Source organism: Manis javanica, chromosome 18 (assembly GCF_040802235.1).
Source record: "Manis javanica isolate MJ-LG chromosome 18, MJ_LKY, whole genome shotgun sequence".
NCBI lineage: Eukaryota > Metazoa > Chordata > Mammalia > Pholidota > Manidae > Manis > Manis javanica.
This window is the reverse complement of record NC_133173.1, coordinates 13,963,370-13,980,895: the sequence shown is the minus strand read 5'-3', so window position 1 is coordinate 13,980,895 and position 17,526 is coordinate 13,963,370. Positions and strand designations below refer to the sequence as shown.

At 44.6% G+C, this 17,526-nt stretch overlaps 1 long non-coding RNA gene across 5 annotated transcripts; it reads right to left on the bottom strand.

Moving 5' to 3' along the window:
- Positions 1 to 361: 361 nt before the first annotated feature.
- Positions 362 to 14,745, bottom strand: LOC108403310 (uncharacterized). Of its 5 annotated transcripts, none has more exons than XR_012127104.1 (6): positions 14,472 to 14,745; positions 13,513 to 13,637; positions 12,551 to 12,646; positions 12,257 to 12,469; positions 9,209 to 9,355; positions 362 to 2,171 (listed from the first exon to the last, which is right to left on the bottom strand). It is a non-coding gene; the product is annotated as an uncharacterized lncRNA (long non-coding RNA). The 5 variants fall into 5 exon arrangements; XR_012127106.1 differs by lacking the exon at positions 12,257 to 12,469 and having other exon boundaries at positions 362 to 1,696; positions 2,078 to 2,171; XR_005056618.2 differs by having other exon boundaries at positions 12,938 to 14,745.
- Positions 14,746 to 17,526: the final 2,781 nt, after the last annotated feature.

Here is a 17,526-nt window from a genome sequence, read left to right as displayed (position 1 = left end):
GAAATGGAATCACAACCCACAGAACCCTCTCTTCCTGTTCATATTAGAACCTACCTCTCTTAATCAAAGGCCCTACTTCCCCTGCATATACTGTACTTCTGTTTCTTCCCTTCCCATTATCCGGATATATGAGACATTTTCTTTCCCCACCCTATCCGGCCATCACCCTATCACCAGCCTGTGGCCCTTCTCTGAAATAACTGCTTCCCACAGAACGGGGGCCAATGACCTTTTTCTATAAAAAGCTGAATTGCAAATATTTTAGACTTTGTGGGCTGTGTCGTCCTGTTATAACTACTCAACTCTACTGTTGTATCATGAAAGCAGCCACAGATAATATGTAAACAAATGAATGTAACTTTTCCCAATAAAACTTTATTTATAAAAACAGGCAGTGGGTCAGGTCCAGCCCACAGGCTGCAGTTTGTGGATCCACACGTTAGAACAACAAAAACAAACAAAATTAGTCATCCACCAGGTCTACTCAATAAGGTATTAAAAAATTGCTTTGCTTTTTAAAAAAATGTTTTATATAATGCCATGTACACAAGAATTTCCATATTTACTTCTAAAGCTGTTTTGCAACACAGCCAGAGTTGTGCTGCAACATTCTCTATATTTACCATGGTTTGTCAATTGAAAGCAATAATTAGGGCCCTTGTATTCATGCATTCATTTCATAAAAACCACATACTGGCCACAACGGTTACCCCGTTGGTGCATTTATCAATGCTTCTTACTTGACTTTTGTTCTCGTTGCATACAGTATAATTTTGTTTACCACATTAGGCACAGTAATAAGCTTTTTCTCTACTATGGATGCACAATCAAAATCAAAGAAGAATATTGACTGTACTAACTTTGGCCCAAGGCATTTGTATGGAAACTTTAGAACAGAAATACAATTTCTCTAGTTATTTCCTCCACTCTCCTGAGTTCAACTCTGCACAGATTACTTGTCATTGTGGGGATACAAATAAGACTTCATTAACATCACCATTCTGATCGTGGTAAACAAGTTTATTTACACTTGAGCACTGCTGAAGAATGAAGTCATAGAGAAAAGTTCATGGTAGGTGGCCCTGCCTTTTCCATTAAGGCGGGCTTTGACAAAATTCTCAGCATTTCAGTTAGACATGCTGCGATTCAGCCACCCAGGGTTAATGAAAATGCGGGGTGTGTGCCTGTTAAAAGGGGCAACACTTGTAAACGAGGCTAGTCACATTTTTACTTAATGATATGTGTCATTGCTGTGTCTAGCATTTGTTCCTAACTCTTTGTTCCTTTGCTCTTCTAGTATGTATAAAAAGGATAAATCAGGTCTCCTCAGTGACATTTGATGGCTGGCTAGCTATCAGTTAAATCAGGTTTTTTTCTTATAATTAGATATGAAGTTGTTCTCAATAATGACAAAACCCGAGAGGGTGGGACTCCAGGTGCATATTTGAGATTATGAGAAGGAAAAACTTTAATCTGCACCCTGGAAAAACAATGTGGAGGTCTGGCCCTTTTCTGTCTTTGAAAACAGGATGCATGTAACGGCAAGCACCATCTAAATGCTCAGCTCCTACTGCAGGACTGGTTGGCAGTCCTCCCACAAGGGACAGAGGTGGGAAATTCCAGCTCCTGGTGCTGTGTATGTTGGGAAAATACCTGGTGGCAGATGCAAATGTGAATGCAGATCCATGTGATGGCCCTGCGTGCACAGAGAAAAATCCTGAGCAAGATAGAAGGAGGTCATGTCCCCTCCTGAGCTTCTGGGGTCAATGCTGGGCCTTTCCTCTGGAAGGTCAAGCCTGGGGCTGCTCACAAGCTCCTTGAGGCAGCTAGTGGTTGGCATCCTATCACTCTGGTGGACCAAGAGGGCCACCTGTCTGTGACAGCTCAGAGCCGGATGCCAGAGTGGTCTTTCCCAGGAGTCAGCTGGGTGTGGACAGGCTCCAGGCAGGGGTGGTAGGGGTGGGAAGAAGACCGAACAGCCGCAGAGCCCCAGCCATGCTCTGGGCATTGAGATGGGTGCCTTAGATCATCCAATCACATGGCATGGAGATTACTTGAGATTCTGAAAGTGGCTTACCCGAACCCCAGGCAGGGTGGTTCCCTCTCTGCATCAGTTTCTTGGGAGGCTGGCTTTAGATAGAAAAAGAGCTAGAGACATGTTCCACTCTCACCTGCAATAAGAAGGGTCAGTAAAAAACCTTTAAAAATGGATCCTCTAGACTACCAGTAAGTTTTATTTCTGGTAATGGACTGGACCAAAGGTACAGACACAGCTATAGGGCTCCACTCACTTTAGAGATGGGACCTGAGGCTCAGAGGCTGATGAGCTCGGTCCAAGCTCCAACCACCAAGGTCCTTTCCACACTCCTCAGAAGCTAAAGGAAGGATAAGATTAAGGCCCAGATTTGAACAGTGCCCTGGGGCCAGCATGATCCTGAGAACTATCTTAGTTAGGGTCAATGCTAGCTGCAGTGCCAAGCAAGCCCCCAAATATTAATGTCTTAGCACAATAAAAGCTGTTTCCCCTGGTTAGTTAACCATCTAATGTAACTGTTCCTGATCAGCAGACAACTTGCCCCCATGTGGGTCCAGCATCTTACAGGTTCTAGTAACTACTTATTTAATAAACCTGTATAAGAAATGTATTCAGGGAATCATGGACACAGATTCCTCCCACTTACGGATCTGCTGTTCCCTAAAGCCTTGGAATCCTTAAGGAAGAGCACAGAGGAGAGGGCATGGATTCTAATGAGCCACATTTCAAATTGCATTGGCTGGAAATTGTTCTAAGCTGCAAGGGAGCTTGAAGAATGTCGTCTAGCTGTATGCGCAACAAGAAGGGTGAATGGCTCCAGTGAACAGCCTCTGCTACAGGGGCCCAAGGATCCTCATAGCTCAGCGGTACGTCACCCTCAGGGTCTGGTCCTGGACCAAAGTGGCAGCTGGCAAAGCTGCATTCTAGCTGACTAGCTGAAGAGCCACTGAACTAAATCCTGGACATAAGTCATCACCCCTCAACTAAATAATCTCTTGCAGCAGTTCGGACTTTTGCATCCATCAGACAGAGAAACAAACAGAAAACCAGAGAAATAAGGACGTGTGTTAGGTATTCCCTAAGTTTCCTCATCTGTAAAACAGAGCTAGTACGACCACCAACTTCATAGGGTTGTGAGAAACAAAGGAGTCGATACACGTAAAATGCTTGAAGGGCGCCTGGCTCAGAATGAATGCTCAATAATAAAGAGCTATGGGAAGAGGAGGGGGAAGTAGGGGGAGAAGGTAAAGAAGAGAAAAGGAGGGTTCCCTGAAGCAGAAGTTTCCCTAAAATGTGTATTTCTCAGGGGTTTTTGCTTATTTCTCATTGGCCAGAACTTAGTCACATGGTTTCAAGGCAGCAAGGAAGAGTGGGAAATGTAGTTTTTATTTCAGGGACCCATAACACCTGGCTTTATTTCTAGGGAAGAAAAGGAGAATGGGTAATGAGGGACAACTCATAGTTTCTGCCTTGTTCACTAGCAGCCTGTACAAGGCTCATTTTTCACAGCAGCTAATTTCCCAGAGGGTGGACAGAATTACCTGGCTTATGAGAACAGAGACCTGAGATGAAGTCCTTAGCTAGGACTGTGGAGTGACAGGCAGTTGGGTGCCCAGTTGGGGGCAGCCGTGCGGTGGCTGATGCTGGGTGCTGTTCCTCCATGGCCTGAGCTCTCCACCTCCATATGCACACCACCCATCAGGGAGTGCACGGGAACCAGGCCACCCCCAGGACTGAGGCTAATTTACCTAGGAGGGCCCCTCTCTCCATCCATGCCTCAACCATTCCCTCCTGTCCCCGTGATCCTTCAGCCCCTGCCACTCCCCCCACCCGCACCACCAGCACACAGTTCCTTACTGCTGCCTGGGACCCTCCCCTCAAGGCCTCACTCAGGCCTGATGCCCAGGTTCCATCCACGGTTACCTCACCCTCTGCACCTGGTGTTATAGGGTGAATTGCGTTCTCAAACTCATATGTTAAGTCCTAACCCCAGTACTCCGTCAACGTGGCTTTTGTTTTTTTCAGAAATAGGATCATTTCAGATGTAATTAGCTCCAAGAACTTATAAAAATTGTCCTTACAAAAAGAGGAAGTTTGAACGCAGGGAGAGCACCATCTGAACATGAAGGCAGAAGCTGGGTGCTGCACCCGCAAGTTAAGGACACCAAAGATGAGCAGCTATCACCAGCAGCTAGAGGAGGGGCCAGAGACAGTTCTCCCTCATTGTCCCTGGAAGGAACCAACCCTGCCGACAGCTTGACCTTGGACGTCCAGCCTCCAGGACTGGGAGACGGTAACTGTCATTGTTGAAGCCCCCCAGTCCATGGTACTTTGTTATGGAGGCCCAAGCAAACAAATACACCTGCGCCGGCTCCAGTTACCACCAGGTTTTGAGCCAAGCCTTGCTTCAGCCACCTGGTCCAGGCCTCCCCAGCTGGTCCCAGCCCTCAGCTCCACCTCCACACCATCTACCCATCTGCTCCCTGCTGCTGCCCCGAGTCACTCTCCCCATAACCCCTAGTCTCTGCTGCCGACACCCCTGGCAACACATCGAGGTGACACATTCACTTTAAAAATCCTCCTCTCTTGAAGTGGTACGGCAAGCGAGTACTTTAGGGGAAGCCAGATTCTCTCACCTCCCCTAAGGCTTTAGTTGTGCCACAAAATGAAATAGATTTGAGTATCTTCTGGATATGCTGATTAACACGGACAGTCACCCTGAACAAGTAGATCATTTTCTTTGAGTGGGGGTGGGGAATTAACTCAGAACGTGGAGTGTATCTGGGCTTCAGGGCAAAAGTCTCAGTCGTTATTTACAAAGTACTTTTCAGTAACAGAAATAAGAATTTGATGAGAGAAACTTGGGAAACAAGCGAGATGAAAAGATATACAGCTAGTCTGATGATATCCAGAAGTCCCATTACTGGAAAGTTCCCCAGCTGTTTAAGAAAAGGAGCAACCACCAGGTGCCCCAGCTTTCCCCAGACAGCCCCAATTTCAAAGATTCACTTCCCAGTACACCCTAAGAATTCTCATACCTCTGTGTTTTGAGTTGTGGTTCAGAAAAGTTAGCCTCCATAGAGCCAGGGCTCATGTAGGGAGCTCCAAGGAGTGCTGGCAGAGATCAGACAGAAGGGCACAGCCTGATGGGGGTGCCCGGTCTGGAGAGAGCAGGGATCCCAAAGGCCCACCTGGGGAAAGGGCCCACCTCTTCTCCCAAATTGTTAGGCAAGTACCATCTGGTTAAAATGGACAGCAAAGGAAGGCAGCCTTGAAAGAGGAGAGAAGTCCAGTTGGATGACCCTAGAGAGGGCATCCAGAGGACAGCCGTCGGTCCCTAACTGCCCCTCTCCCACCAGCTGAGTGTGTGCAGGTGTGAGTGTCCCAGGGCCCTGGCGTTCTCTTTCAGCATCAGACGCCAGGGGGAATGGAGGGCAAAGCCTGCACAGGAGGATTGCCTAGGGGCATAGTGGGCACTGGAACTACACGCAGGTCCCACGCTTTCCTCCTGGCCTGGCACCTGTTACGCAGAATGATGAGGTGCTCTCCCCAGGCCACTGCCTGTGCTGCCCTGTGTGCCCCGCCTGGACTCTACCTGCCTCCTGAGCTCTGCAGGTACAGGAATCATGGCATTGCACGGCCCTTGGTGCCCAGGAGCCACACTGGGTATTCAGGCATCATTCTCATGAGAGCACAAGAGAGAATATGCCCCCCCACCCCTTGGCACTGGGCACAGCGGGAAACCAGGATCCCCGCCTCATTTCAGAGGAAGGGGATGGCCAGGAGCAAAGGGCAGAGGGGATCCAGTCTGTGTTGCATCGAAGTTTTGTTATATTTTTGTTTTTCATTTTCAGATGAATAATTCAGTGGCTATGCCAAGGTTGAAATATTTTTCTGTTTTCAGTAAGATGTGAGAAAAGGAAATGAATTTTAATGAAATGTTTTGGTTTACTTTATCAGAGGCTTCCAGTACAGTGGGATTCCCACGCCCTCAACAGATGTCAGCTGTTTAATCCTCTTGCCTGCAAAAGGCAAAAGCAAGCCATGCAGCCGCCCTGCTCCGCCCTCTTGCATCCCCACCCCCCAGTCCTGGACAGGCGGAGCTGCCTGTGAGCACGGAGCTGCTAGAAACTTGAAGCCAGGTGAATTCCAGAAAACTAAAATTACAAGTGTCGATTATGATGCTTTTCTATGTGGGTGAGAACACCTGTCCCACGTCCCTGGGGCCTGTGCATCCCGCTGCATCTGGCTTTGGCAGATGGCCTAAGCTCTCTGAGCCGACCACTCCCAGGGAGGACTTAAGCATCATAAGATTCTGAAAACAGGATTTAAGGGGAGGTGGAGAGATGTGGCAAGATCTCTACAGAGACAGCAGAGTCGTCAGGTGGAGGTGATGTCACGGATGTCTGAGAATATGCCAGAGCATGAGCTCATTTATAGCTGTGGGCTCGGGACATATTTCTAAGAGAAGTTTCTGAACTAAGTCAGCCACTAACCGAACACGTGGACTCTCTTAAGTGGGATTGCTGATGAGATCCCTCCTAATTCAAGAAAATGCCTTCCTCAAATGAGATGTCATCTGTAGATGGATCAAAGGAATGATTCCTTGAGCCCTGAGCACTGGCGCTAGTTTGGGGGATGGAGAGATAAAGGGAAGCAGAACCTGTCTGCCAGGGCTTAGGAAAATCAGCTTGTCTAGGCAGTGAGTCTGCGTGACAAACAAGACCAAAGAAGTCTGCAGTCAGGTGCCGCTTGCCTGGATTCTCAGCTGCTACCATCCCTGGGGTGTTGACTTGTCCAGGGATCCAAGTGGATGTCTCAAAAGAGAAAAACAAGAGTAACTGTTGAAAGAATACAGCTATAAAAGAGTTCTGTCATCACAGGGATCTCATAGTAATTCTCTGTTCATGTACTTCACCATTTAAGGTTTTCCAATCATGTTCTAACTATGCATCATTGTTGCCCTTGGTAAGAAAAGGAGAAACATCTTCCTGGTGGTGGATGGGGGCACTGGGATTCACAATGGCAGCTTCCCAGGAACGTGTTTGCTTCTTTGTTCTGATTGGTACAGAGGATGGGTCTAGCAAGTAGCAAGCTTGTGAAGTAGGTGACTTTTGGTGGAAGCCGAACAGGAGACCCCCTTCCTCATTTTCCTTTCCTGGGTCTGATTCTGTGACAGAGGAAATGTCCTGTGACTTCCTAGTGCAAGGCTACTATCTTACCTCCCTTCCTGAAAGTGGCCTTTGGAGGGACAGATGCTGTTGATTATCTTGCTATTTCCTCTCTGCTCAGAGCCTCAAGTCTGACAGCCTGCAAACGCTGTCTCTATGCTGGGTAAGTCCTTAAACCACACTGCCCAGGCTGTCTGCAGCTGCTGTGCTCAGTGCTACAGAGTGGCTGAGCGGAGGGAGGGGATGCCGGAGCACAGCAGGATCAATGTCAATGTCCACAGGTTTGTATCCTGAAGTATGACAACATGGTGAGGGGAGAGGCATAGGGACCTCATGCAGACCTGGCTCAAGGAATGATCTGCTCAGGAAAAAAGGATCAACAAAGCAAATGAAGAGCCCCTGTGTGCAGAGAGCTGCAACTAAGGGATGAATGAGTCAATATAAACCAGTAGAAATTTGACATAAGCCTGAAAGAGATACCTACTCCATTATGCTGCCATTAGACAAGCTGATGCTAATATTTATATGGGAAAAACAAGCAAGACTGGACAGGACACCTGGGACAAAGTACTGCAATGAGGAGGAAACTAGCTCTCCAGATGCCCGTGCTGCAAAGCCTCAATAATTCAACTAGAATGGAAATGGCCAAATAGCCAGACGTGCCAATGGAAGCTTAGAAAATCCAGAAATAGACCCAGACACACGTAGGAACTGGTAACATATAGTTTCTGATAACAGTGGTGTCTCATTTCAGGGGAGGTAAATGTTAACATTTTAATAAATGGTGTTAGGACAAATGGATTAAACACCCAAAGAAGACAGAACTGGATCCATACTTCACAGTGTACATGAGGCGAAGCTCCCAATGGATCAAAATTTAGATGTGAAAAATGCAATCACAAAAGCATAAGAAGAAAACATGGATGAATTTCTTTGGAACCTTGGAGTAGAAAAGACCTGCCTATGATTTAAAGAACCAGAGCCATTAAAAAAGTATTGAATAAAAATAAAAACCTTCTAGAGAGGAAAAAATAAGACAAAAGACAAAAAAATAAATGGGGGTGTGGGGGTGGAAATCTGCAGTTCAGGCCTCCCTAGCTCCTAGAAATTGAGAATATGAAAAACCAATAATCTAATAGAAAATGGGCAAAGGATTTGAATAGAGTTCAATAGTAAAATGTTTTATATATATATATATATATATAAACACACGTACAAATGACTCTTAAATTTATGAAAGATGTTTGATGAAGAATATGCAAATTAAAACTATACCGAGATACCATGTTTCACATATCAGTTTTGGAAAACCCCAAAATTTGAGAAAATACTCACTCCACTGGTGAGGTTTTTGGCAGACATAGCTGGTGGAAACGAAAAATGGTTCAACTCTTGTGGGGGCAGTCTGGTATTCAAAAGTCCATGAAAATAACTAATGCACCACCTTTGTTCAGGAACCCCACCTCTGGGAATGTGTCCACAGTTACACATCACATAATCACGCCTGAACAAGATTCATCACTGTAACATCATTTGTAAGGGGTAAAAAACTGGAAATATCTCTGGTGTCTATCAGTAGGAAAGTGGTTAAATAAACCATGGAATATCATACAGCTGTTTAAAGAAAAATGAATGGGGAGCTCTTTATATTCTAATATGGAAAACTCTCCTTATTATAGTAAGTGGAGAAAGCAAGTTTTAGAACAGTATGTTACCATTCCTGAAAGAAAGGGAGAAATAAGATTGCACATTCACATTGGCATGTATTTGCATAAGCAACATTGGGCATGTATATATGAAACTGATATAGGGACCTGGAATAGAATGGTCAGAGATGCAAGAAGGACCGAGACCCATGGTCTGGGTCTGACCCCTAAATGAGGGGCATCTAAAACCTTCCAGGGAAGCCAAATGGATATATTAAATTTCAGATTTAAAAAACACGTTTTTAGTCAATAAGAAGAAATTAAAAGAAAAGAGCTTGTTCTGAATCTCTACCTACCCCAAATCCTCAGTCTGAATTCCATCTTCCAATCTGCCAAATCTCAATGAGAAGCTTGGAGTTACTGTGTCCCAGGAAGATAACTTACAGCTGACTGCCCAGTTTAAGTTCAGCTATTTGCTTAGTGTAAAAGCCCAAACCAGATTTCTACAAAACAAACAGTAAGATTATACCATGACTTTGGGAGTACACATGTATGTCTCTTGTATATTCGACTTCATGCTGTAAATATTTAAAATAAAGCAATCCTTTATGATGTTTCACAAGGGTATGAGGGATGTATTTACTCATTCGTTCACTCCATGTTTTCCCAGCATGCACTTGGTGGAAGGTTCTGTGTCAGACCCGAGGGTCCCTTGCCACTGGGAAAAGTAGCCAAGGCCTTCTGGTTGGCTGCATGACTTCCATGGCACCCTTGGTCTTGTGCCACTCACCCTCATATTCTGTGCTGTGGCCACACAGTTCCCCTAATTCCTTGCTGTGCTGTCCCCTCTGCTATATGCTGTCCATACTGTTGTCTGCCAGATAAGCTCTTTCCCTCATTGCTTGATAAACTGACTTCTACTCATCCATCAGGGCTCAGCTCAGTAACTGATCACACAAAGTGGTTGCCAGGGGCTGAGGAGTGATTGCTCATGGCCTCTGGGTTTCTTGGGTTGGGTTGATGAAAATATTCTGAAATTAGAGGTGATGGTTACTAAACTCTGTGAAAATAGTAAAACTGCACTGGACACCTCAAAGAGTGAATTTTATGATACGTGAATTATATTCAATAACTTTTTTCAAAAAAGGCCCCTTCTTCAAGGAAGTTTTCCTGGATACAGTCAGACACCCATTACCTCAGAGGACCCTGTGAAACCCGTTATGGCAGGTATCACAATTATAAACAGTCACTGTGTCACTGGTGCTTAAGCACAGTGTTGTGCTGAGGACAAGGTGGTGGGAGGCATACATTGCAGAGAATTTAAAAACAACAAAAAAACAAGTAAAAATTGATCTTTTCCTTACTATGCCATGCCTGGCAGTTCCACATAATGTCAGTGATAAAATACATTCCCCCCCTCCAAAAAATTTTTTTGGTCTAAGTTCTGAACAATTGCTGTTGAGTTTAAGTGATATAAATGTAAGCTTCAAATTAACATTCTTATTACTTATCCTTTAGTAAACACTGTGTTTTACATGGAAACTAATGCAGAGAATTCTCAATTACATCCAGTACCCCACAGATGAACTCGGCTGCAGGGGTTCCTTTGGAGATAAATTTGTCACTGTAACAGTTCAAAGTGGCTCAGCTGGTGTTTCGAGTCCTGTGCTACTACAAATACCTGCCTTTAAACTGCAGATTCAAAGTAAACACTGATAGCACACTAATTACAAAGACAGAAAGGGCACTTGAGGTGCTTCAATTGTGTCAATCCATGAAATAACTTGAGTTTTTATTTGTTTTAAAATTTAAAACAGTGATTCAGAATGAGAAGTGTGAAGTATAATATTTTTGGTGGGTGCAAAATTTCAGTTCATATGTGAAATATTTTACAGAACTTGACACTGAAATTTATTCTTTTCTAATTGTTGTTTGTTTTAAACCGAGGAACAAATCAAGAAAAGAAATTGTACAACAGTGGTAGGTACCATAGGGTAATTGCCTAAATTGTACATTTTACAAAGATTTTGATTTTCTTAAAGTTTAGCTATTAGTTACTGAACAATTATTTACCAAAAACAATAATATATGAGACTGTAACCAAAGGGTCAAGTTTAATTTTAGACATGAAAACTAATGAATAATCAGATTTGGCTTTTTCCCCTTTTTTGCATAATAATATCAATTTTATTTTTATTCTTTTTTATTGGTAAGTTACATACATGAATATTCAACATGAGGAAACTTTCAGTATTTAAATTTCTTTTCTGACCTTTTTTGTGATTTGTATCAATTTGTGATTATTGCTGAAAATAATTTATTAAGAAAAAGGAATTACTTTAATACTCCCTCTATTAAACAGTAAATATTCATGAAGGATATACTAATGAGTTACATATGTTCTTGAACATATCCTAAATATGTTGAGAGTATGTTGAACATATAATATGGATATATATTTTTGAAGGATATTGACATTCATTTAAAATATTGAGGAAAATATTCTTCAAAGCAAAGTTCTGGTAAATTGCTAAATTTGGTAAATTAACTGTTTGGTATCTTAGCCACTCAGTGAGCTGTCTTTAACCATAAGATAGTGTCATCTCTGTTTATCTCCATGGGAAACTGAGATGTAGAGAATGTGAAAATAATTTGTCTGCAGTCAGAGCATCAGTAAAAGGAGCTGTGATCTGAACCAGAATCTTCTAACTGGAGAGCCCACTCTCTTAGCCATTATCCTATATTGCTTCCTCACACACATACTATTAAACGAAAGTTGCCCATGACATGCCATCCAACCAACCGTAACTTCACCAGAAATGCTCCCTAGGTGAATATGAATAGCCAGATGGTGATACAGAATCCTGGTGAGTCACCCTCACGCTTTAACTCAACCCTCAAGGATTCGAGCTGACAAGCAGGCAACAGGTTAAATGCCCAAGGACCCACTTCCAGGGTGATTCATTGGGTTCATTTCCTGGACCGGGTGCTTTTTGGATCATACTGTATCATTCCTGACTCAGGGCCTTTGTACCCATTGTTCTTTTTTGTCTGGCTCTCCCTGGCCTTCCAGCTCTTGAAATAAATGTCATGTACAGGTTCAAAGAAGCCCTCCCTGACTATCTTATCTAAAATGACCCCTCCCTATCACGAACGCTTGCCTGTTTCACTTATTTATAGCATATACCTTTGCTTTTGCTAGCTGTCTCCATTTTTTCTTTCTTTATCAGATCAGTGACTGGCATATAATAGGTTCCTAGTAGGTATTTATCAAGTTCTTGAAAAAAATGACCATATGAAAAGATTAGTAATGCTGTGCTAAGAAGGATTCTGAGGTCACATCCCAGCTCAGTGGGACAGAGTACTGTGAGAAATTAGCCATGCCTGCCCCACACAGGATGTACCTGTGTGTCCCGGACTGCCATATTATCCAGAAGAGAGGCGCAGACTCGCAGCTACTCAGCATCCATCAACACGCTATCACAGGCTCCTTCACTGATGACTCCTCAGAGCTCTCCCTCTGGAGACAGAGAGCTAAGTCCTTAAGGGTACATAGGAGCTAGTCCCTGAGGAGGTAGAGCAGGGTTCTGTATCCCCATTTGGCTATTCATCTTCACCTGGGGAGCACAATAGGGGGACTGCTTAGAGTCAACAAGCCTGATTTCAGAGTCAAGAGGGTAAAGACCAACGATTCTCACCTTCGTTGGTATGAGGGATTTGATAGGTGAGCAAAGCTTACTCAATAGGTTCAAAGTTCATAAGCCAAGATTCTACCAGCTTCCCACAGCCTGAGTCTGAAAGGAAATAGTTCATTAAAAGGATGCAGGAGGATAAAACCAGCCCCAGTTGTACTGGATTCTCTCCTTCCCCTCCCAAGTCATTAACAAAGAGTGACACTGTAGTCTTTATCAAAAAATCTTGTTCCCTAAGTGGTGATACAGAATAATTATCTCAGCATGCAATCAGCACAGCGATCTTCTTCAAAGCAATTTGTAAAATTTGTGGCAAGGATATGCATTTTTAAAATAGATTAAATTTTCAAGAGCTTGCCTCTTAAACCTGGACAGAATGTATTTACAACTCACCTGGTGAGATGATGCATATCTCCAAGCTGGAATTCTCTTTCATTAGGCCTTGCTTAATTGAATCAAGCAAAGTCATTCTGGGCTTGTCCCAAAAGAAAACCTTTTATCTCAGGGCAAATGTGTCTTAACAAGGCCCTACAGCTAAATAAAGCCAGGGTGAGGTTTCCACTCACCCCAACTCTACTCCTCCTTTCAAAAGCCTACCACCCCAGTATATTTGTTCTTCCTTTAAGTAGAAAATTGCGTTTGGCGTTAACTGCTGCCCGTGAAAGCAACAGTTGTTTTCTCCCTCCCACTCCCTTTAACTGTTAAGAAACACCTTATCTCCCTTCCATGTTTTTCCCTCCCTTTCTAACAAAACAAATTGTACATATGCTGGAGTATGCTTTGCATTGCAAAGGCATGTTCAAGGTGAAACCAGGAGTTTTCTGATTCAGCCCTGGTTGGTTTCCACCGGATTGGCTCTAGAATTTAGGCTGTGGATAAATCTTGATTGAATTAACCAATGGTCAAAGACCGGGACTGCACATTCCTCCACACATGGGAGTGTTTGTAGGAGTCCATGCAGTGTTTACCATGGGCTGTCACACTCAGCAGCTAGGACACTGTGTTGTCTGCATGCACATGCTCCTTCACGTACAGACTCCGATTCTGGGTGGAGGCAGGGCTGGTCCTTGGGCCTCACTCTAGGATAGAGAAACTGACAGATAGTTGATGTGAAAATCGTGTATTTTTAACAGGTGGGGAGCACTCAATCTCTAAAACCAATCCATAAATCTGAAGCCTGGTCCGTTGCCTGCCAGGTTCCCTTTGAACAGTTTCTCCCGGACTCTCTGCAACTAGCCCAGAAGAATCTAAGAATCTTTGTCCAGGAAAGTGACTTGTCTTCCCTGGCACTTTCCGCAGTAGGTTTCCTTGACTCGGCATACACTCGGGTTCCAACAGAACTCAGAGGTGGCCGGCGCAGCATTCACTCCCGTATCCCGTCATCCTCGCTGCTCTGTCCCAGCCCTGGGCGGTTGCCTGTATCAAATGTCCCTCGGGGATGACTAATAGCGGATGCTGATCAGAAGCCTTCAGCCTTACGGTAATCGAGCCCGTGCAAACTTCGCGCAAGTCATCTGACGGCCACGTGGGCGGGCACTGCTGGTGCTCTCCCGCTCGCGTTCCCGTGACTCAGTGTATCACACGGGCCTCCGCGAAGGGCCGGAGTTACGTAAAGGCCGGCGAGCTCCCACCGTGCCACGGGGAAGCCGCGTGAACGCCGCCCGGGCGCCTCCTCCCTTAGCTCCGGGCCGACCTGGGGCGACCTGGCTCCCCGCCCCCTCGGCTTCCCTGAGGGGTCTGCGGGGCCCAGAGGCTTCCAGAACCCAAAAGCGGACCCGAGAAGTGCCTCGCGCAGGGAAAGGGCCCCGAGGGGTAAACCCAGAAAGGACCTCCTCCATCCGGGAGCAATCCTGCATTTCAGAGCCATTCCTCCCCCATCCCGGAGCCGGCAGGGGCGGGGCGGAGGAGGGAGGCCAGAGAGACTTACTCCATTACATAAACTTGTAATTGGCTCCGGCTCCTGCGGCTCGGGGCACTGCACGGCGTTTCCAACCAGATGATTGTGAAGCCGGGCAGCTTCCGATTCCCCTTTCTGCGCCCTCCTCCCGCCGTCCGCTCGCGGCCCAAGCCCCACCCTTCTGCCTTCCCAAATCTGCCTGATTTTCCCTCTTTCCAGTCCTCCCCTGCGTAAGGGCTTGCCCCCAGAAATGCACTAATTTAAACTGTATTTGATTATTAAACTAACCCATGCTAGCCTGCTAGCCCTGGCTCCAAATCAACATTGAGGAACAACAGCTCAGTGACTCAAGTGGCAAATGAGTGCTCCTAGACCAGGGGTGCTCACACTTTTTTGTGTGGGTGTCAGAAGGTCCTGGAGAGCATGGTGAAACCTCAAGAGTGCTGCGCCCCTCTCCCAGAGTCTGTTCAGTGGGTCTGAAGCTCCAGGAATTTTCATTTCTCCAAATTTCCATGTGATGCTTATGTTGCTGAACCACTACTACATAGGGGCGGGGCTGCAGTCTATATTTTTTCCCCCATTAAAGAAGGTTTGCCTAACAAATTGATAGTGTGAACAAGATGTCAGCAAGACCAGCCTTCTCTCAAGGACTGTCTGACATTTTTGAGGAATTCATTTACAGAGAATGAACATTGCTGCTCATTATAAAGCCTAAGTTCCATCCCTGTGAAGAAGGATGAAACAAGTTTTCATGAGCACTTGCAATTAGCAACCAAGATTGGTCCGTTCCAGGGAATTTGGAAATCAAGCATTTTATAGCAAGAAGTGACTTCAGAGACTGGCTGGCCCCAAACCTCACCTAAGTAAGAAAGAAAGGTCAGCAAGGTTGGTAGATTTGTGTAGTGAGCTGAGAAAGCCAGCATTCCTGTAAGCAGGTGTAACTATCTGGATAAATTGAAATCTTAGTTTTCAATCTTAATTTTTTTTTCAGTTTCCTAATCTGTGAAATGGGACCAAAGTCTATTTTCTGCATTATTGTGAAGATTGTAAGTCATGCATGAAAGCCACATAATTAGGACACCGTGCTAATTAGCAAATGTGCTAGGACTCAAATTCAAGACCCCTGACTTCTAATCCAAAATAATGTTTTCACTGCCCTACTGTGTAGGGCATGTTTCTTTAAAAAATATATGTCTGTGGCACTTACACCTCAAGCTTTTCTCTGATTCCAAAGCATTTTCTCCTAATTAGTCCAATTAAGTGAAGTGTGTTGGTAATTAGCACAGTGGCCTTGACCACTATTAATAATAGCAATAATATGACACATATGCAAGCCTAATCTGAATTATGTGGCTTTCATACATTATATGTAATTTCCATAATAGGGCAGCAAAATAGACTTTGGTTCCATTTCACAGACTAGGAAACTGAGAACAAGAGTGTTGGACTTACTGGTTGCATATGAGCCTGACTGAAGTGACAGTCACAGCCCAGGAACCAAGAGGAATCAAGATGCCACTTGAGAGCTTTGGTGAAATACAAACCTGAATTGGCTCATTCAATCTCTTCTGCTTTTTAAAACTGACATTTTCAATTGTGGAGGACTAGGGGCAAGTGTTAGGTAAATTACCCTTTCTTCTACCTCTGTGGCCCCTCTCTCCCCAGGGCAAATATCCCTAGAACTAAGGAATCTTTGAAACTTTAGTCTGGAGCTTAATATTGCCTTCTCTGAGCCCCTGAATGGCTGATCTTAGTGCCTAAACGGATTCCCCTGTATTTTCAGCAAACAGGGCTTCTGGTTATACCTTGGCACCTGCTTTTAGCAAGTCCCGTGAGAGATCCCTTGCTGCTCAAAAGTCACAGAAGTGAAAGGATTGGGAGGGAAAGAGCAGAAAAGCAGTCAAATAATATGGGTGGGTAATTGGAAATACAGAACTCAAGGTGGCACGGAGTGCCATCATGGATATGTGAGTACATGGCATTCACATTCCCACATGAAATGAGATGTGAAATTGCTAATCGCCTCCCTGGGGTTTGAGCCCCTGCTGCTGCGCCTTCCGTGGTGCCATCGGAGTTTGGGCACATTAAAATATCACAGCATATGCTCATGTGTGGGGCAGCCACCAATGCTGATGCAAAAATGCTGTGAGGAGACAACTTCTGTCCCACGTGATCAGGCTGTGCTTCAGTATTCACAGGCGTTTTCAAAGGAGGTGGCTATTCCTGCTGTCACTGGGACATCCGAGGCCTCTGAACCATTGTAGTGATACACAGAGCAAGTTCTGAGCTGTCAGAATTTGCATGTTTTCTACATTGTTCCTTGTGTCCCCCTCTCCAACCTGACTCTGATTCAGCCTTTAGTTATATTTCATGATTGTCCTTTTTTCAGTTCTTCCCCATCCCCCTGTCCCCCATCTTAGATCCACTTGACCTTTAAGATCTTGAATTTCCACTTTGGTTCCCATAGCCGGTTGGATTATGAAACCACAGCTTTGCTTTTAAAATCCAGTCAGGCATTCGGAGATTTGTGTGCCTAATATGTCTTCAGGTAGGTGGCATCTGTAACTAGATAGGATCTATTTTAAATGAATGTGCTAGTCTGAATATTTATTCTGACTTTTCTCAAGTTAATTGCCGTAGATCGGACACTTATTTTCTCTTTTCATCTTGATATTTTCCTCCTAGGTGAGTAAGTATTTTAGCCTGTCCTTAGGTACTTTAATGGCAAGGTTTTGATTTATCGAACCTTTTACAAATTCAAAAGCATGGCTCGTGTTTCTTAATATTGCAAGTGAAGTTTTGATTGTTTTTATGGCTACTCCTTATGTGTGTAATATATCCAGACCTGTCATTTACAGATGTATCCAGAGAGGCAGAGTTAATATCAAACTGAAATAACCGCTCACCTGGATCCCTTTCAAAGTTGCAAAATGGGTGTTTCTCATGGGTTAATCACGTAGGTGTTAAACACATTTTCTTACCCAGCATGCATTATGAGGGCCTAACATGTCCTGCTCCTTCTGGGAATCTGTGATGGTGGCAAAATGTGAATAGATTTGATCCATGATGGGAAGCAGTGCCACTG